General features: G+C 43.5%; 1 protein-coding gene and 1 long non-coding RNA gene across 2 annotated transcripts in view; one reads left to right on the top strand and one right to left on the bottom strand.

The window, feature by feature from the left end:
• Positions 1-6,366, bottom strand: part of LOC137525771 (uncharacterized) — a 28,980-nt gene extending 22,614 nt beyond the window's left edge. The window contains exon 1 of the long non-coding RNA XR_011023007.1: positions 6,299-6,366. This is a non-coding gene — a long non-coding RNA (uncharacterized lncRNA). The remainder of the gene's footprint in view (positions 1-6,298) is intronic.
• Positions 6,367-6,451: 85 nt separating this feature from the next.
• Positions 6,452-21,444, top strand: part of COL6A2 (collagen type VI alpha 2 chain) — a 90,460-nt gene continuing 75,467 nt past the window's right edge. Inside the window, exon 1 of the mRNA XM_068245253.1 lies at positions 6,452-6,573. The gene's annotated coding sequence lies outside the window, so the exon portion shown is untranslated. The remainder of the gene's footprint in view (positions 6,574-21,444) is intronic.

Below are 21,444 nucleotides of genomic sequence, written 5' to 3'. Positions count from 1 at the left end.
AGGAGAGAAGTAACACACCTCTTCTTGACATGCATTTTCAGCAGATTACGTGAAGGGGCGGTGCTGGGACCATAGTGACAACAGTGACTGTGTAGGAAGTTATATTGCCCTTGGCAACTGCCATTATGTTGTAGCTGTTTTGCCTCTGCTAAAACCCGCAGGCAGGGGTGGACTGACCCGTGGTCAGGGGGGGGGGGGGGGGCGCCAGAGCACCCTGAGTAGGAGGGGAGGCAGCCAGTGAAAGGGAGCTGTGGGCAAAGTGGAGGAGAAGGGCGGATGGCTACCCCCTCCCCCCCCCCTTCCCTCACCTTGGGGCCCCCTACCTGGCTCTCCCATCCGGATTAATGTTTAAGTCTCGGACGGTGCAGCGAGCAGGGACTTACCGCTGTTACACAGACGCCGGAAGGAGCTGTGATCTGTGTGCCGCTAGTCTGGTCTACTCAAGACCAGACTAGCGGCGCACAGACCACAGCTCCCTCCGCCGGCTGGAAGGACAGCGGTAAGTCCCTGCCTGCTGTCAGCCGCTGCACCATCCGAGACTTAAACATTAATCCGGAGGGGAGAGCCAGGTAGGGGGGCCCCAAGGTGAGGGAAGGGGGGGAGACGTCCGCCCTTCTCCACCACTTTGCCCACAGCTCCCTTTCACTGGCTGCCTCCCCTCCTGGGGACACCTACAGACCTAGCTACATATACTGGGGGCACCTATAGACCTGGCTATACTGGGGAGACCTATACACCTGGCTGCATATACTGGGGACACCTATAGACCTGGCTACAAATACTGGGAACACCTATACACCTGGCTAAATATACTGGGGAAACCTATACACCTGGCTACATATACTGGGGACACCTATAGGCCTAGCTACATATACTTGGGGCACCTATAGACCTGGCTATACTGGGGAGACCTATACACCTGGCTGCATATACTGGGGACACCTATAGAACTGGCTACAAATACTGGGAACACCTATACACCTGGCTACATATACTGGGGAGACCTATACACCTGGCTACATATACTAAGGACACCTATAGACCTAGCTACATATACTGGGGGCACCTATAGACCTGGCTATACTGGGGAGACCTATACACCTGGCTGCGTATACTGGGGACACCTATAGAACTGGCTACACATACTGGGAACACCTATACACCTGGCTACATATACTGGGGAGACCTATACACCTGGCTACATATACTTGGGAAAACTATAGACCTGGCTACATATACTGGGGATACTTAAAGGCCTGGCTGCATATACTGGGGACAACTATAGACCTGGCTATACTGGAAACACCTATACACCTGGCTACATATACTGGGGACAACTATAGACCTGGCTACATATACTAGGGATACTTAAAGGCCTGGTTGCATATACTGGGAACAACTATAGACCTGGCTATCTATACTGGAGACACCTATAGACTTGGCTATCTTTACTGGGGACACCTATAGACCTGGCTACCTATTCTGGAGACACCTGTAGACCTGGCTACCTATTCTGGGGACGCCCATAGACCTGGCTACCTATTCTGGGGACACCCATAGACCTGGCTACCTATTCTGGGGACACCTATAGACCTGGCTATCTAAACTGGGGAAACCTATAGACCTGGATACCTGCACAGGCAACACCTATAGACCTGGTTACTTCCACTGGGGATACCTTTTGACCTGGTTACCTATACTGGGGGCACCTATTTTGGGGAACTGCTGCCAGATTAACTATTTTTGGGGAACCACAGCTGTCAAATTAAGTGTATTTTGGGAAACAGCTGCCAGATTGTGTATGTTGGGGGAACTGCTGCTGCCAGATTACGTCTATTTTGGGCAACGACTGCCATATTATCTGTATTTTGGAGGAACCTCTGCCATATTACATTTTGGGGGGAAACACTATGGCAGAGTTCAAACTTCCCTGGCAGACCTTTTACACTACTGCTAAGGTCATGTATATTTTGCCCCACCCATGACCAAGCCCACATTCTGTTACGTGACCACACCCATTTTTCGGCGTGGCGCAGGGTTGTTTATCAGTGTAAATTATCTGTTGTCAGTAAATTATTATATCTTAGTCTGTAAAAAATAACGTGGAATGTGGGCCAACACTGGTACGGGGCCCCATAATCTCCTGTTGCCCGGGGGCCCCATGAGTTGTCAGTCCGCCCCTGCCCGCCGGAATATATACAGGAACAATGGAGAATGAGCAGCAATACTGTAAAATAAGGGACATCTTTATTGATTGTAATTTAACTGTGTAATGAAAGTTTACATTAGGAAGAAAGGTTAGATATACGATGTGAGTCCTTGCTGAGGTCCTGGAGGAATTGAACATTGTCTAAGGTTATCCTGACATACATAATGTGTAGGGAAGTGGTGTGTTAAGAAAGTAGCACACAGACACAGCATAACCCATTTTAGCAGTCCCAATCTGACACTGTGTCACATGCAACCAGCGTGATGTCAGGTGGTTAAACCACATCGCTCACATTCACACTCCTCTGCTACTATATACATCTTGAGTGACCTACTCAGTATAGTCCTTTTACCAACATATCTCTGTTTTTATGGTTAAAAAAGTTTAAACACGTGTGCAGAGGTATTATTTTTATGGGAATCTGGTTTTAAAAGTTACAGTATAGGGTGCATACCCACATCCAATTTTGATTGGCCAATGTTATCACTTCCATGTAGGAGTGCCAACAGATTTTGAATACTATGAACAGATTGTTTAGGTATGCTCTCATACTACATGGTAGTGGTGACATTGGCCAATCATTGGCCACTCAAAATTGCCTTTGTCTCCATATCGTTAAGCCTGATACTATTACATGGAGGTGGCAAAATTGGCTGGTTATTGGCCAATCAAAATTTGAAATGTGTACCAGGCTTTAGTGTGGCCATAAAGCATGGCTGGATTATTTTCTTCATTGTAACAAGCCTTTAGACATGCCTTCCTCATACTGCTCTAATGTTATTACCACTCTGCTGCATTATAGTGCCCCCTGTCATAAAGTCCACTGCCCACATTTTGGTGATCTATAGTCCCATTATAGTGCTCCCTTTCATAAAGTCCACTGCCCACATTTTAGAGATCTATAGTCCCATTATAGTGCTCCCTTTCATAAAGTCCACTGCCCACATTTTAGAGATCTATAGTCCCATTATAGTGCTCCCTTTCATAAAGTCCACTGCCCACATTTTAGTGATCTATAGTCCCATTATAGTGCTCCCTTTCATAAAGTCCACTGCCCACATTTTAGAGATCTATAGTCCCATTATAGTGCTCCCTTTCATAAAGTCCACTGCCCACATTTTAGAGATCTATAGTCCCATGATAGTGCTTCCAGCTTTTAAAACAAATCACAGACGGTAAATGCGTTTTTTTTTTTTTTTCTGTAGAAAATTTTATTTAGTGGTGGTAGTTGGAAAACAACTGCAAAGCAACAGTTTCATCTGTGGAAGGATTAATTAGGAGATTCTGTAGCTGGGACCAGGTTTCTGTAGAAGTGATGGAGGAAGGAGTTGAGTTTTGGCGGTAAAGCAGTTCACAGGACAACTCAGCTGGCGGATTTCCACTGAAGAAAAGGGGGAGGTTTTTTGTAAGCCATCCAAACGTTTATGTATTCTTTGGAAATTCTCTGAAATGAACTGTGTTTACTTTTGCCCCGACATCCTACACAGTTTGATTTCGGGTACCTCATTTGCAGCGACCTGACGGTTTGGGGGTCCCAGGATATAACCCACTCACTTCTCACTCCCGGGTGAGTCCCCAGACAGGCCGCGTAGTATGAGTAATGAGATGCTCAACAATCTGGGATCTCCTAATGGAAACCAAATGTCAGATCTTTTTTTCTCCTTAGGTTTCTCTTGGAGACCGAAAAATAAAACATACGTTTCTCTTCCAAGTGGTTTTAATTTGATGGAAAAAGCAAGAAGCCTAAATTTTAACTCTTCCCAGAAAAGTCATGGAAAGAATTGTGCAGTGCGGCTTTCAGCAGTTAAACTCAAACAACTTAGTTATGTTACTGTTGCAAAGTAGTATGGAGAAAAATGTAAGTCAGAGACGTGGATTATTATTATTGACTCATATTCACATGTAAAGTCTGTCCAAAAACAATACATAGTCATGCAGTAATTTATATATGCTGAGTTGCCAAATCATCTATGTTCCTAATTGTGTGTAACGGCCATCTACAACAAAGTGGAGCTTATTTATCAAAACCTCTTGAATGAATTTTACTTTCTGTGTATCATTTACAAGCAAAATGAAATTTCTGCAGCAACTTTACTTACTTTCTCAAAAAGTTGGATTATGTGCTTATGCTTACACGATTGCACACAGCAAGATGCATGCTGGTAGCTTCATATCTGCAGAGACTGCAGGTAGCCCCACCCAGTCCCTTCTTAGCTCTGCAATTGGAGCAGTTTATTTTTTTTTTCAATAAATCTTTATCGAACAATTAGAAGACTTAACAAAGATGGCGCCTTTGATTCAGGATAAAGAGCGCCTTAATTAAACAGGTGGTATAGCTTAGGTAGGAGGATGCAGGGCAGTTTCTAGGTTAAATTACACCCAGAGCGAGGGTGTAAAAATCATGCCCCCCCCCCCCCATGAAGCCAGGTATAGGTGCCTGCAGTATAGGTCAGCCAGGGCTAGTTATCCGCAGTATAGTTAGCCAGCTAAAGGTCCCTCCCAGTATAGGTAGCCAGGCATAATTGCCCCAGTATAGGTTAGCTAGGTAGGTGCCTCCAGTAAAGGGTAGCTCGTATAGTTGCCACCACTATAGGTTAAATAGGTAGTTGCCCCAGTATAGGTTAGGTAGGTGCCCCCAGTACAGGTTAGTTAGGTCGGTTTCCCGAGTATAGGTTAGATAGGTAGGCTCCCCCAGTATAGGTTAGATATGTAGGTTTCCCCAGTATAGGTTAATTAGGTTCCCTTAGTATAGGTTAGATAGGTAGGTTCCCCCAGTATAGGTTAGATAGGTAGGTGCCCCAGTATAGGTTAGATAGGTAGGTGCCCCGAGTATAGGTTAGATAGGTATGTTCCCCAAGTATATGTTAGATAGGTAGGTGCCCCCAGTATAGCTTAGCTAGGTATGTGCCTCCAGTATAGGTAAGATAGGCAGGTTCCCCCAGGATAGGTTAGATAGGTAGGTGCCGTGAATTAGATAGGTAGCTTCCCCCAATATAGGTTAGATAGGTAGGTGCCCCAAGTATAGGTTAGATTAGTAGGTGCCTCCAGCATAGGCACAGCGGCGGCGGGAGTGGGCATAGTGTATTTACAACTCACCTCCGTGATCCCCCACAGCCTCTTTCTTCTTCTTGTTCCCATCGTCTGTCGCGTTGGTAAGCACCCCCTGCTGTGATGATATGCGGTCATGTCATCACAGGGGGTGCTTTTACCAACGCAACGGACGCCGGGGACAAGAAGAAGATAGACGCTGCGGGGGATCGCGGAAGTTGAGTTGTAACTATGCTATGCCTGCTCCCCCCCACCGCTGCAACCCCCTTCCTGCCGCTCAATCCGGCGCCCCGGGCGATTGAACTATTTGCACCCCCGTAGAAACGACTCGAGGAGGATGAATAGTACACAATCAAAATACCTTAGATTAGAAGATAAACAGTATCATGAGCATAATGGGTATAATTTGTTACCATGCCAGCCATTCAGAGTGCTCCATGTATTCTCTTATATTACACTGAGTGATTGAAAGGGAGAATTTCATAAATTGCTCCAGGCTGCAAACCTTATAATTCTTCAGCCATTTTCATAAGTTAGACCCAGTGCAGTTTATAGAAACAAATGCAGAGAAAAACTAGGCAGTTGCGTGTACCAGCTATAGGAAATTGCAGCTTTCAGTCTCTGACTCTGAACTAGGAAAGTGAATTTCAGTGATTGATTAGTTGCTATGTGGAGGGACACACAGACAATCTTTTGTTTTCTTTGTCACAGTGGTTTGGGCATCATTTAATCAGGAGTGTTGGAATCTGTTCCCCTACATTGGCATAAACCTTACAGAAATACCCCTTACTGATCCCCTGGATGAAACCCCTTTCTGGATGGATACTCTTATATTTTTCCTGATTAAAAACCCCCTTTCTGCTAACAGCCACTTTCCTGATACCCAATCCTCTTAGCGACAACACCTACTGATAAAAAAACAAAATCAAAAAACATTCCTGAAACCTCGTGTTAACCTCTCCCAAAATAAGAAGTACATTTTTTCCAGAGTAAAATTAGACATGAATGACATGACTTTTCTCCTATGTTGCTGTCACTTACAGTAGGTAGTAGAAAGTGACAGGTTTTGGACTAGTCCATCTCTTTATAGGTGATGCTCAGGGATATATTTGTTTTCAAAAGCACTTAGTGAATGGCAGTTGCTCTGTCCAACTGCCAAAAAACTGTGTAGGGAGCAGGATAAGCTGACCAGCATCAATGTTTAAATCCTTTTTAGGGAATATCTTTATAAAGAATAAAAGCCTTGCTGAGAATCCCCTTTGAAGACACGGGCTAGTCCAAAACCTGTCACTTCTGTCAGATTTCTACTGCCTACTGTAAGTGACAGCATTATAGGAGAAAAGTAATTTATGGCTCATTTTACTCTGGAAAAAAATGTACTTCTTATTTGTACAGTATATGTTTGCACATATTCTAAGTTTTTCGCTGTAGTGCCCCTTTAAGAATAAAGGCGCCTTGATTCAGGATGAAGAGTACCTTAAACATGCATAATAGCTTCGATAGGACGGTGAATATATTCTGAAAATATCACTTCCCAGAACACAATTAAAATACCTTAGACGAAGAAAAGTATAATGGGAGTAGTGTGATTTGCATTGCTTTATGGATGGGCACTAACACCAGCCCTAACCAATACCTACCCTTTGTTACCTTGTCCATGCCATTGGCTTTATCTCTGACATCCAGTCCAGAGTGTTTCCATAACCTTCTTGGATGCCCAACTGAACAGTTAAAGAACTTTCTGCATTACCATTAGGCACCCAATCCTCGGCAATACCAAAGGAAATAGTTTTACTGAGTATTAGTCCTAAAACCAACAGTGCAAAAACACTTGTTTTTCCATGATAAGGTAAATCAGTTCCATAATATGTTTTCAATTCAGAACAGAATAGCATTTTATATACTTAATTACAGATGCACAAGGCCCCGTAAGCGTTTCGTCTAATAAAGTTTACATTTGGTACAGTGCCCATATAAGCGCAGGGGAAGAATTTGCCTATGTATGGTTAAGTGGGAAAGTATGTGTTGTGTAGGTGGTCTATGGTATAACCACACTAACCACTTGTTTATGAAAACTAGCTATTGCGGAGAAAGAACATAGAGGTAGATCCTGAGCCAGCAGCCATGTTCTACTGTACATTAACCAAATAACTTTTATGAGTGGTTCAGGGAACACAGTGCGAAAATCTTTCACTTTGTAACATTGAACTAACAGAAATATTCCCAGAAAACACTTTGAAAATATATTATTTAATGATACTTTAAAATTCGAATTACTTTGGGTTCTAAAAGCTACAACTAGCCAAATAGTGCAAAATACAAGTTCCATTTGACATGGGCTTACCAAAGCATCTGTTTCTCTGTACTCAAATTTCCATTTTTTTCTGATGCTGCCTACTGTAGACTAGAGACCAGACAATGAATTGTGGCCATTGATTTTCTGTCCTTATTTACTAACTCTTCCGGTTAAGGTCCAGCATTTCCTTTGGGCACTGAAACAAATGTCTACTCACTGAATCCCAGGAAACATTTATTGCATATTGTTCAATTGTACAAGTATTATTATTAACTTGAAGTATCAATTCAGAGAAACATCATTATAATACTACTGGAAAAGAAAAAAACAATAGTGTGTTTTATGCACAGGGAGCTACAAGCTGCACATCTGGCCTGAGCGTAGCTTGCAGTGTGAGTTTTACATTGGGCCCCCATCAGGCACTTTTGTATATAACAGTTGACATGGAGCAAATATATATATATTTTTTTAATACTTGAAATACTTAGTTGATGATTACCATTATTCAAAGCATATATACTGTCAGCATAGCGCCAATGAAGAGCTAATAGGATTGTTGAAGGAGGATTCCTGATGGGCCCCTCTGGTCCAGTGGTCTCAGTGTGGTCACAGGCTCTGCATCCCCTATTGTTATGCCACTGACAGAATGAATACACATCACCATATTATACCCAATAGTGGCCGTTCAGGGGTAAAACTGGACTCTGACTGGCTACTACGGATATAAACAAGGTTGCTGATTGACTAGAACTACTGACCAATCAGATTTAGCAGTTTAAAGCTTGTTTTAATCTGAACAGCATATGGAAAGGGACTGTTGCACAATTACAATTTTGATTGATGACATTCAGTTTGAGATAGCAAACAAAGAAAACTGCATGCATAAATGCATTGCAAGCTGTTTTGCTGCTACGAAAGTGTGTTTTATTTGTAGTTCTGCTAAGTCTGTTCTCCTGAGACAGGAAGCAGTTTAACTGAAGATAGATATGTTTATGGTTGATATTCCAAGGAACAGATAGGAGAAGCCTCAAGTGTAAATTCGTAACATCTTTTTTCAAAAAAGTATAAAAAAAAGTAACTCCAGTTACAAAGAAAATAACTAGAGCAAAATAAAATAAAACCAGCTGTAGAGCAAACCAATCTTGCCTCACTGTGAGCTGATTCCTATAATCACTGCTATACTTAAAAGGTCTGCCAAGCCCCATTACTGGCTATTAGACAAACTCTCCTTTTTGTGGCTGGTTATGAAAGAATGGACGATGAGAAAGGGGCTCTGATGTTCCTCTATTGTCCACGCTAGAAATAAAATCAGGCTGCTATGATAGGGCTGCGTAAATGAGTTCCCAGGTCCTAATTGCCCTTAATTCAGAATGGTACATCTGAAATCTGAAGAAATTTTTCACATACTGCTGTTAAAGGACATCCGAGGTGAAAATAAGCTGATGAGAAAAACAATTGTATCCATCCTCCTTCTCCTAAAAATAATTTTTTTTAGATCTCCCACAGTTTTATTTTATATATAAATCTAGGTTATTAAGTTTTTACTTTTTTATTGTCTCTGCTCAATGACACCTTCATTGAAGTAAGCCAGAGCTCAAATCTATGAATTATTGACCCTTTTTACCTCTTCGCTGCTCTCAGAAGCCTTTTACTGACAGGAAAGTATTTTATGGCTGTAATTACTAATCAGTGAGGTTTATGCTACAGTTTGGCCCAGTCTGACCCGGACAGAAACTGTCACTTGCATACCTGTTTTTTAACTCTTTCAGGCAGAGAAAGTAAAAAAGGAACACAGTCTAGTTATTTGTGCGCTTGGCACTATACATACACATGTCTATTTCATCATGTCACATGTCACCTCGGGTATCCTTTAAGGTTCACTGAGACTCTGTGAGCAGAATACCTGCATTGGTTTGACTGGCTTGGCTGAGCAAGCAATCAAGGTGTCTTGGGCTCTGGATGACCTAGTCTCGGACCCGCTGAGGCTGTATACTTTTAGCCTTACAAACTCTGCGCCACAGATTGCTGTGACTAAGGAGGCTCTACTGAGTAGTAGCTGTCCATGAATTAACATGGACTCCCTGCTTCAGTGGTCCAGCCACGCCTATCGCACCCATTGCATATCTCTGACAGCCTGGCCACTTGGCCATGTCCTCCTCAAATCTGCCAGTCACCAGCACAACAGCCAGGCCATTAACATTTATTACAAGAAGTCCACAATGGCTACTTCCATATTTTTCACTTAAGGTGGCTCTGTAAATAAAAGGAAATCTGTGTGCTAAAAGTGTGCAGGATAATTAACGTTTAGCCTGGTTCTTTGAAAGAAGTTGCACTGTGAAGACAGCTTAAAGGGAACCTGATGTGAGATGTATATGGAGGCTGCTACACTTATTTCCTTGTAAACAATGCCAGTTGCCTGGCAGGCCTGTTGATCTTCTGGCATAAATAATGTTTGAGCCAAAACCCTGGAACAAGCATATGGCTAATGCAGTAAATCTTGTGTCAGTTGAGTCAAAGTGATGTGCTGCATGCTTGTTCAGGGTTCATGGCTGTAAGTATTAGAGACACAGGATCAGGAGGACTGCCAGGCAGCTGCTATTGTTTAAGAGGAAGTAAATATGGCAGCCTCCATATCCCTCTCACCTCGGGTTCCCTTGAACTTCTCTGGCAAGAGGAATGTGTGAGTGAACCACCTGCAATTTACATCCATCCTGCAAACCTAATTTAAAGGACCCGAGCTCTTCCTATAGGATTACATCAGACTATATGGATATCCTTCTTTTACAAGCTTGTAAAGAGTTTGCATCCGCCCCTGTCTTGGAGGTTCCCCCTATGCTAAGCAGAATGTTGTTTGAGTAGAGGTATGCAGGCCCCCAGAGATGTCAGAGCCACAGCAGGAAAAAAGCTGCATATTACATTGTGAAATATAATAGCCAGAATTGCAGCAAATATGACGTAAGAAAAAGAAAAGTACGATGTGTATATACTAGTTATTCTCAGCGCCAGAAATGTATACTGTAAATAGCATGCTGCATAACCACTAATAGCTGTTGTGAACTTAATAGTGATGATGTATACTGAAATACTTGTAGCACCATGTCTGCATTATTAAGCCTGTTGTTCCACCATCTGGATTAGATTATAATGGCCACACTCTGAAGATGACCTCTGAACTTGAGTTGTTGTCACAAGTATTTTTTGAACACTGGATGCAGTTATTTTTTAGCAGCAGGTTACTCAACACAGCAAAGCACAGTCAGATTGCCATAGCAATTTTATGGAGCCCATGCTCTGTACTTTGGAAATCGGATTGTCAAAATTTGAATAATGGACCAAATTCCCAAAGCAAAATTTACATCGCTGTGTCTGTTCTGCAATTTTTCCCAAAGCTGTCTTTCAGAATGATCAACAATATGTTGTTGATGTATACAGCTTAGATTGCAAACCTGTTTGGAAGGGCCTTTCTCCCGGTGTCCTCTTCTCCACCACCATATGGACTCATAACTCATCTTCTATATTTATCTCTACCTAATCTGTGCACTTTTATGCATTGTTTATTGTTTTACTATTTTCTGTACCACTGTTTAAGGCATACCTCCCAACTTTTTGAGATGAGAAAGAGGGACACCTAAGCCACACCCCTTCCATGCCCCTGATCACGCCCCAGTCACACCCCTAGTCAGGCATACCATAAAGATTTCATAAGAAAAATATGTTGTTTTATAATTCATACCACACTGGTCCTTTCTATCCTGGTTCATTTTCCTTCATAGTAACATTTTACAATTAGTAATATATCAATTTAAAGGATGGGAATAAAGTTTAGAGTCAATCAAACACATTATTTTAGTAGAGAAATATATATATTTACATAGAAAGAGGGACAAAGTCCTGAAAGAGGGACAAATGAGGAGGAAAGAGGGACAGAGGGACAGGGCTCCCAGAGAGGGACTGTCCCTCCAAAAAAGGGACAGTTGGGAGCTATGGTTTAAGGTAGTAATGTCCCCATGTTATACTGTTATATTGTCTGCTGTATCTATTTTTACTGTGCTGAATAATATGTCAGTGCTTTATAAGTTTAATAATATCATTTCAATCAAGATTACAGTCTGCTATAATGTGGAGTAACAACGTATTGCCCTGCTGTCTATTGCCATATAGTTATCCTACTCTTTTGTGTGCCAAAATTGTGTCATTTTGAAAGAATTACTATTTCCTCCAGTTTAGAGTACATGCCTTTGCATGGACAGATTATCTCAACAAGTATATTCAAAAACCTCTTCAGTGAGAAAATAGTTTCTCTCCACTGCTAGAGAGAAAAATTCTGTGCTAAGCTTGTTAAAGCTGGCCACTAACGGTCCAATTTCTAGTGAAAAATCGTTCGAGCGATCAGAAATTCTGATCGGACGAAAAATCGTTCACTACACCATCAACTAACCAATCATTGCTTCCTATCTATCACGACCACCAAGAAAATCCAAATTTTCGTTCGACGAAAATTCATTCGGGCGACATTTTTTTCACTCGTTCATAATCGATTGTGTCCACCAATGGAGATTATTTACAACCAATCCGATCAGAATTTCTGATCGCTCAAACGATTTTTCGCTAGAAATTGGATTGTTAGTGGCCAGCTCTTATCAACCACAATTAGTGATCAAACAACAATATTGGGAGCTGTTAGACAGTGTTATAGTGTCATTTATAACCTTCTTAGCAATATGAAACCCCTCCTGTAACTTTTCATCCAATAACTGCTTGCCCCTTGAAGTTGTTATGATGTGGCTAACCTGATGGAACAAATGGGAAACTTTGACAGTGCAGGTAGTTCAATTTCAAAGAACACCTGAAATGAGAGGGATATGGAGGCTGCCATTTTTCCTTTTAAACATTACCAGTTACAGGGCGTCCTGCTGATCTTTCGTGCATCAGTAGTGTTTGAATCATACACCTGTAACAAGCATGTGACAAAATCCAGTCAAACGTCATTCAAAAGGTCTCCAGTCAAACATCTGATCTGTATGCTTGTTCAGGGTCTATGGCTAAAAGTATTAGAGGCTGAGGATCAGCAGAACAGCCAGGCAATTTGCATTATTTAAAAGGAAATAAATATAGCAGATTCCATATTCCTCTCACATCAGTGTCCTTTAACCATTTAAGGACGAAGCAACTGAAATCTATGCCGTTTTGATGCTGAAGAGGCTGCCAGGGTGTAGATTTCAACTCACCACCGCCACGCCTTTTCATCGCTCTCGTCTTTCCCATGTCGCTATTTCCCGGCCGCAGCTCACTCGCCCCCGCCATCTCTATGACAGCAGCGTTCTGTGAGTGGGTCAGGAGCCAATTTCATTGGCATCTGACCCTGTCTATCAACTCCCATTGGCTTACATAGATAGACATTATCAGGAAACAATGAAAGCAGCTCCTGACCAGCTCACAGAGCTCTGTTGTCCTAGAGATGGCAGAGTGGGTGGCCTGTGGTTCCCAGCGTGTGGTGTGGATGGCGAGGACCGGTTCTAGACTTTTTGCCGCCTGAAGCAAACTTGTGAGGTTGTCGCCCCCCCATAAGTAGTAATATTGCCACAAGTATAGGTAGCCTGGAAGGGGTAGCAGCCAGGAAGGGGGAGCAGCAGGCACAGTGGAGGGGAGGGGGGTCAGACCCCCCTCCTCCCTCACCTTCCTTCCCGCCACCTGAGGTACCTGTCTTACCCACCTCATGGGCGGCCCGGGGCTGTGGACAGTGGTTGTGGTGGGTATGTGCGGTATTCCACAGTTTCTGGTACCAGGGGTCTCTGGTCCTTAAAGTGAATGGGAACCACATTTAAAAATAATGAGACAGATACTTACCCAAGGAGAGGGAAGGCTCTGGGTCCTATAGAACCTTCCTGCTCCTCTCCTGGTCCCCTCGTTCCAGTGCTGGCTCGCCCGGTAGCAGTATTTGACTAATTTAGTCAAATACTGTTTTACCCGGCCGAAGGAGGCTTCAGAAGTCTTCAGGGAGCCCGAGTGCTCCTGAAGAAGGGCGGCTCTGTACTGCACCTGCGCAAGCACGCTCTCTTGCACGCTCATGCCTTTGCAGTATGCAGCCGCACCCGAAGACTTCCAAATACTCTTTCGGTGGGGGATTGAAATGGGGGGAGCCAGCACAGGATAGAGGGCACCGAGAGAGGAGACGGAAGGCTCTATATGACCCAGAGCCTTCCCTCTCCTTAGGTAAGTATTTGCTTCATTTTTTTTTAAATGTGGTTCTCATTCACTTTAAGAGGGCAGAGACAGCTGGTACTTAAAGGAAAACTTAAGCCAAACAAAAAAAATGACATTTACTCACCCGGGGCATCCCTCAGCCCCCTGAAGCTGGATGGTGCCCTCGCAGCCCCGCTCCGATCATCCTGTCCCCGCCGGCGGCTACTTCCGGGTTCGGCGACAGCCGCCGACAGGCTGGGAACGCGGCTGATTTTCCACGTTCCCAGCCGCTATATCACCCCTCTATCCTGCTATAGCGTATATATATTGGTCCAGCACTTAGGGGAGGCGCTGGAGAGCGCTTTGCTATATATACGGGGTGCTGGTCATTTTCTGGTTGTCTGCCATTGCGATCACTACGTGGAAGCACTCAGACCTTATTGTCAGAATCTGTGTTATCTCTGTTATACTTCAGACTAGTTCCGGGGTGTTGATGATCAAGGACCTCACACCCAAAGATTAGGAATCTGTGTTATCATTCTGTTATACTTCAGACTAGTTCCAGGGTGTGGATGACTACGGAGCTCACATCCAAGACTAGGAATACTGTGTATCATCTGTGTTATACTTCTGACTAGTTCCAGGGTGTTGATGACTACGGAGCTCACACCCAAGACTAGGAATTAGCTTTACCATCCTGTTATTCTTCAGACTAGTTCCAGGATGTTGATGATCAAGGAGCTCACACCTATAGACTAGACATTGTTGATTATTTGTTATGACCTTCTGCTTTCCTGACCTCTCTTCTGATCTCTGATTTGGTACTTCGATATATCTGATACTCCGTGGCCAAACCTTGCTTGCCTTAGGACTCTGAATCAGTCTCTTCCACTGTATCTTATCTGTCTGTCTGTTGCCGACCTGGCTTGTCCGACCTCGAGAACTATCTCCTCTGTTTAGAGATAGTTCACAGATCTGTCAGTGACACTCCACCATTGGTGTCACTCACACTCTGGTCCTTCCCACTCTCAGCCTGACTCCTCCCCTTGGGGAGCCTCAGGCCATTGGAAGGAGCTTGTTCTTGGGCAGTATCTCTTACTGCCTTGCACCCTCGATACGGGTGCTCTCCTCAAAGTATTACTGTTGCACCAAACACTCATCTTACTCAGGTGTCCAGAGGTTAGAGATATATCTGATTATCGATAAATTACCAAGGGGTCTGTACTTATATATCTGATTATCGGTGATACTGCAGATCATCAATAATCGGGTATATATCTGTATTCTCGGTGATACTGCAGATCACCGATTATCAGATCCTCTCTGTGTTACAACGATCGTTACAGAGCCATATAGAGGTCTGTTGTTGTGTTCATCCATTGAGGAGAATCCCTACTATCCTGCATACAATATGCTTTTTTACCTTAAAGCACAAACTGTAAACTCCCAAATCCACAAAGCTTAACCTACAGATGCCAGCTTATAAATGGGGGTTCTGCTTTGTTCAGTTATCTCTCAGTGCAACATACTGAGTCTTGTAAACCAACAGAGGGAGGCACATTGCAGCAGAGCATTTCAGAGCAGAGACTTCAGAGGTCAAGTCAACATTTGTGACCTTCAGGCCTTCCAGAGCACCATTTGTTCAGCCCTAGATTACTTCAAAGCCCATCTTACCTGACACGTTTTAGAGTGCACATGAGGGTAATGACATGGTCATCATTCTTGAAGTTTTCTCTCATCTGCTTCTGAACTTTTCTTGCTAGTGTGGGTGAAATGTAGGTACATCTGTGGTTATGAAATGCAGCTGTACTAAGTATCTTCTATCTGTCCTCTCCATGGCTCTCTAGTCTCTACATCTACATCACCATCTGTCTTCACTAAGCAGAGCTATGTCTCCTGTACAACTCCTCCTTACAGCCCCAGCATATGTCATGTTTCATTTCCTATTAGCAATACATAGAGAGGACAGAAGACTGTAAATAGCACCACTCACAAAGTAGAGAAAAATATAACTATCTTTATTCAATATCATCATCGTTATACCACAATCCAAGATAAATCACCAATAAAATTTACATTAAAAAATCCCCATAAAATTCACTGTTACAATCAATTGTCACCAATCAGTAGAATACTGGACTATTAATGATATGAGTCAATGAGGGTTCAACAAGTGAACCTCTTGACTAGAACCCGGGTCCTGTATATAAACTGCATGTGCAATATCAGATACATAATTCAAAGTGCTCAATGCAAAACATATACTGTAGTGCAAAAGAGTGTTTTAAAGTGACACTGAAGTGAAAAAAAACCTCATGATATAATGAATTGGTTGTGTAATATGGATAATTTATAGAACATTAGTAGCAAATAAAATAGTGTCATATTTTTATTTTCATATATATATATATATATATATATATATATATATATATATATATATATATATATATATATATATATATATATATACTGTATATAGCTTTTTTTTGTGCTACATTGCATCACTCTCTAATAATTGTAGTTTCCACAATACACTCAGCATTTTAAATGATTTTACAGAGCAGGCTAGTGACCCCTTTGAACTTTTCTCTGCAGAAAAACCATAAACAAAAAAAGAAACAATGAGAGACAGTTGAGATAAGTGCTTCAAAAGACACTGCTGTCCACGACTTTAGAAAGTGTCAGAGCTCACAGAAGCTCTTTTGCATAGATAACAACTAAAGTTTCTTAACTCTCCTGTACTGGAAACAATATGAGACTCATAACTGTGCTAATAATGTTTTATTTCTTAGCTGTACTACACATACAAATCATTATATCATAATTTTATTTTCACTTCAGATTCCTTTTAAATTCACAAATGCAAAAATCATGCAGCAAAATAGGCAGCAATGCACCAGTGCAATGTTAAACAAACCAAAGTGGATGGAGCAGCCTTGCAGCAATGCAGAGAGTGCATAGTGAGTAAAAGGTTTGAATACATCCAGGGGCGGACCCAGAGCCGGGACAAGGTCCTCCAGCACCCAAGGCTGAGACACCAAAGTGCGCCCCTCCATCCCACCCACCCCAGCCATCACACACTGATTGCTATTAGACTAAGAGGTGCCACAGGGCCCACAACCTCCCCAACACCTTAATATCTAGTTATCTGGCTTGCAGTCACTGCCATGTATCCCCTTTTCTTATTTCTTTCTGCTTCAAACACAATTAGGAATGACAGCTGAATGAATTCTGCGCCCCCTCCTACACTGCGCCCTGAGGCTGGAGCCTCTCCAGCCTATGCCTCGGCCCGGCCCTGGGCGGACCTACCATGAAATCAATTGAATCACATGATTCAGGCAGCAACAATCTAGGGGGAGACATTTGGGCAAATTGTTTGGGCCAGCTGATGCCTAACTCCTCTCTGCTCTCTTGCCCACATTCCTCGCATCACCCTTATTCAACCGGTCTCACCTGCTGCAACCAATCAGGCGGGGATGCTGGCACCAGACTGGCCAATCACATCCACTGGTGCTGCACTCGATCAGTAGCAGTGAAATCTGATAGGTCACTGCTACTAATCTTTGCCCACTGACAGTGCCATGGTCCTGCCCGCCAGAGACCATCGGCTCCAGTTAGCAAAAGGGGGAAGGCAGTGATTGATTGACAACCCCCCCCCCCCCCACCCCCTCGAGTAGTCGCATGCCAAAGCTTCACATTTCCGCCGTAGATGGGGTGTATATGGGAGATATACAGTATATGTTATGAGGTATATATATATGAAGATGATGTTATCCATTCATTTATATCCGACTCTTGGTGATTCTATGGATTAGCTCTCTCCATGCTGTCTGATCTTGTACTATTTCAGCCAGTTGCCTTAAGGTCAATCCTGTGTCAGCTTTGATGGGGTCAACACGTTCTCTGGCAGCCTTGTCGCCTTTTGCCACTGATCAGTCCTAGACTTAGGTCTTTCTCTAAGGAATTTGATTGCATCACATGGCCGAAATATGTGTCTGAGTCTGGTGATCTTGCCTTCCAGCAATATGATATATGATAGGGGTATATATATATATATATATATATATATATATATATACATATATATATATATATATATATATATATATATATATATATATATATATATATATATATATACAGTATATCAGCGTTCCGGGGGGAGGGGGGCATCTTCCAAAGTTTGCTTCAGGCAGCAGGAAGTCTTGGTTTGACACTGAATACATCACCTAGTTGTAATTTGTAAAGCAAGTCCAGGACAGGTAGAAGTAGAAGGAGCAGCGCAGTGGAGACTCCCCAACATGCCCACTTTTTCCCTGGAATATAATCCACTTTTTCAAGAGGAGGGAACAGTCGATATTTACAAGAAATTCCAGAAGGTCCGCAGTACCAAGTTCTGTTTATTCAAACACGTGACACAACCATTCCAAAGACCAATGAGTCGTTTCGGGGCCAAAACTACAGTATAGAATGGAAAACGATATTTACAGGCTTCTGTCCTCTATATACAGTATTGCTAATTTGTTGTTTAGCCTATGCATACTCATCAATGAGTGGGTGAGACAGTACTCTTTTGCTATGCTTCATTTTTTACAATGCATAATTCAAGACCATTCCCACTTCAGAGTGACAAATACTATTTACCGGTAAGAAGGAGAGGTAAATGAGCGAAAAATATTGCTGACTTCCTTTTTGAACATGCTATTTGTTTGGCTGTTATGATAGCACTCTGCTCTTCAACGACTGAGAACAGTATGCAAATCAGATGCTCTGACACCACTGTCCAAATTAGACAGAACTGTAAACCTTGGATTTTACAAGCCAGCCTGCTGCAGTACTTAGAAAAACAGTGGATTTTCATGTTTAGATTAGTCTTTTTGTTATTCCAAAAGACAGTTCTGGGCAGATGAGCGGCCAGAAGCAGGAATATGACCTACTGCAGTTGGATGCTGTTCAAAATATACAGTTCTTAAAGTAGCCATAACAGCAGGATGTGGTACCAAGTTAGCTATAGGGCTGGGTGAAATCATCACTGGCAAGTTTGCGAGATTTTTGGTATACAGTACTTGTTTCAGGTGTATAATTTAAACATATTGAAGCCAAAAGAAGAGAATTAGCTTTGTTTAAAGAGACACTGAAGCGAAAAAAAAAAAATATGATATAATGATTTGTATGTGTAGTACAGCTAAGGCCCAGTTCACACTGCACGCGTTTCCAGCCGCGTTTTGGAAACGCGTGCAGGAGGCAGACACGCACGACATCAGACAGTGCATAGAGTGCACTGTCTGATGCTCACACTGCATGCGTTCCGAACCTGTGCGGTCCGGGAACGCATGCTGCACGCATTTTTTGTAAAAACGCGTGGCTGTCCCACTCACTTTTCAGTGATGGGATCAGCCACGCATCGCACACAAATGCGGATGGCGTGCGTTCGCATGCGTTGCGTTCCGCACGCATGGCAATCAGCATTTGTGATGTGAACGGGGCATAAGAAATAAAACATTTGAGGAGAGACATAAGTCTAATAATGTTTCCAGTACATGAAGAGTTAAGAAACTCCAGTTGTTATCTATGCAAAACAGCCATTGAGCTCCACGACTTTCAAAGTTGCAGAGAGCTCTGTCTTCTAAAGCTTATCATCTCAACTGTCAGTCACTGTATTTTCTTTTTCTCTGCCAGAGGACAGGTCAAAAGTTCGCTGGCCTGCTCTGCAAATCATTTAGAATGCTGGGTAGTGTGTAAACTGCAAATATTAGTGCATGATTGTAACGATTGGTGTCAGCACACAGAGAGAATCTGATTATTGATGATCTGCAGAATCACCAGCAATACAGATGTATACCTGATTATGGATGATCTGCAGAATCACCAATAATACAAGTATGACTAACCTCTGGACACCTAATAAAGTGTAAGTGTTTGGTGCAACTGTAGGCTATCTCCCGAGGCGGGAGACACAGATAACTTTGGCCAGAGACCACCTGAGGAGCAAGTGGCCCTCGGCTGTGCAGGGACTATCTCCTTAAGAGAAGGGGATAGAGATAATCTGGCAGCCAGTGATTCCCTGGTAAACTGGGAATCAGACTGTACTGCAGCCAGGGGACTCCTATGAGATAGAGGCCACTGGCTGCACTGCAGGAAGGACTCTCTGAGGAGCAGGAGGTCCTTGCAGCTAACTGACACTTGGTGGAATAGTGTCACGGGTAGTACAGACAGACTGAACACTCGAGGGATGAGTGACAGCCAGAAGGGTCGGGCAGGCCAGGTCGGCAACACACGAGCAGATAAGGTACAGAGACAGAAGGCTGATTCGGTAACCGGGTACAGGCAAGGTTGGCAACTGGTAGGCAGATAGGCAGAGGTACCGAATCATAAAACAAGAGAGAAGTCTACAGAGCAACAGGTCATAACAGATATCAAGCACAATCCTAGTCTGAGGTGTGAGGTCCTTGGTCTCGACACCCGGGAACCAGTCTGAAGAATAACACAGTATCCTATGCTTGGGTGTGAGGTCCTTGGTCTCAACACCCTGCAACTGGTCTAAAGTATAACACAGCAATGACACAGTAATCCTAAGCTTGGGTGTGAGGTCCTTGGTCTCAACACCCCGGAACTGGTCTAAAGTATAACACAGCAATGACACAGTAATCCTAAGCTTGGGTGTGAGGTCCTTGGTATCAACACCCTGGAACTGGTCTAGAGTATAACACAGCAATGACACAGTAATCCTAAGCTTGGGTGTGAGGTCCTTGGTCTCAACACCCTGGAACTGGTCTAAAGTATAACACAGTAAATAACAAGAGCGTAATCTGGCTAAGTGTGAATTCCCAGGTCCACCTGGTTCTAACACACTGTAGGATCTGACTGAGGTCTGAGTGCTCACACGTAAGTATTCGCAACGGCAGACAACCAGCAACTGACAAGCAAGATCTATATATACTACAGCGCTCCTCAGCGCCGCCCCCAGCCACTCAGCCAATCAGGAGTACCGCTGGGATCAGCTGATCGTCCTGATCAGCTGATACCTCTCCTGCTGGCATAAAGGTCCTGTCTTCTAGCGCACGCGCGCGTAGCTCTCCATCTGTGTGCACTAGAAGGCCCAGGCAAACCAGACACATGCTGCTGTGCGGAAACCTCCGGTCTGAACGCGGAGACAGCCGCCCCGCCGCCACACCGCGCGGCGGCATCTCCGCTATTCATTACAGTACCCCCCCAAGTCCAAGTGGACTCCGGACACTTCCCACCCGGCTTCCCAGGATGTGAGTCATGAAATTCTTTCTTTAATTCTTCCGCATGCATGCGACAATCTGGCACCCAAGTTCTTTCCTCCACACCATATCCTTTCCAGTGGACCAGATACTGCACAGAATTTTGCACTAAGCGAGAGTCCAGAATCTTTTCAATCTCATATTCAGGTTGGTCATCAACCATCACAGGGGGGGGGGGGGGGGGGGGAGAGAGGAATCCACGTGCACTGCCGGCTTCAACAGAGACACATGGAATGATCTCACACCTCTCATGCTGGCTGGGAGATCAATCGCATAAGTGACATTATTAATCTTTCTGGTCACTGGGAGTGGTCCTATGAATCTAGGACCCAGTTTGGGTGACATTTGCTTCAAGGCCAAATGCCGAGTGGAAACCCATACCATGTCTCCCGGAGAAAACTTCCATTCTACAGACCGCCTTTTGTCTGCCTGTTTTT

This window comes from Hyperolius riggenbachi, chromosome 7 (genome assembly GCF_040937935.1).
Source record: "Hyperolius riggenbachi isolate aHypRig1 chromosome 7, aHypRig1.pri, whole genome shotgun sequence".
NCBI classification, from domain to species: domain Eukaryota; kingdom Metazoa; phylum Chordata; class Amphibia; order Anura; family Hyperoliidae; genus Hyperolius; species Hyperolius riggenbachi.
The sequence above is the reverse complement of the archived record's forward strand: the minus strand, read 5'-3'. Positions and strand labels throughout refer to the sequence as shown.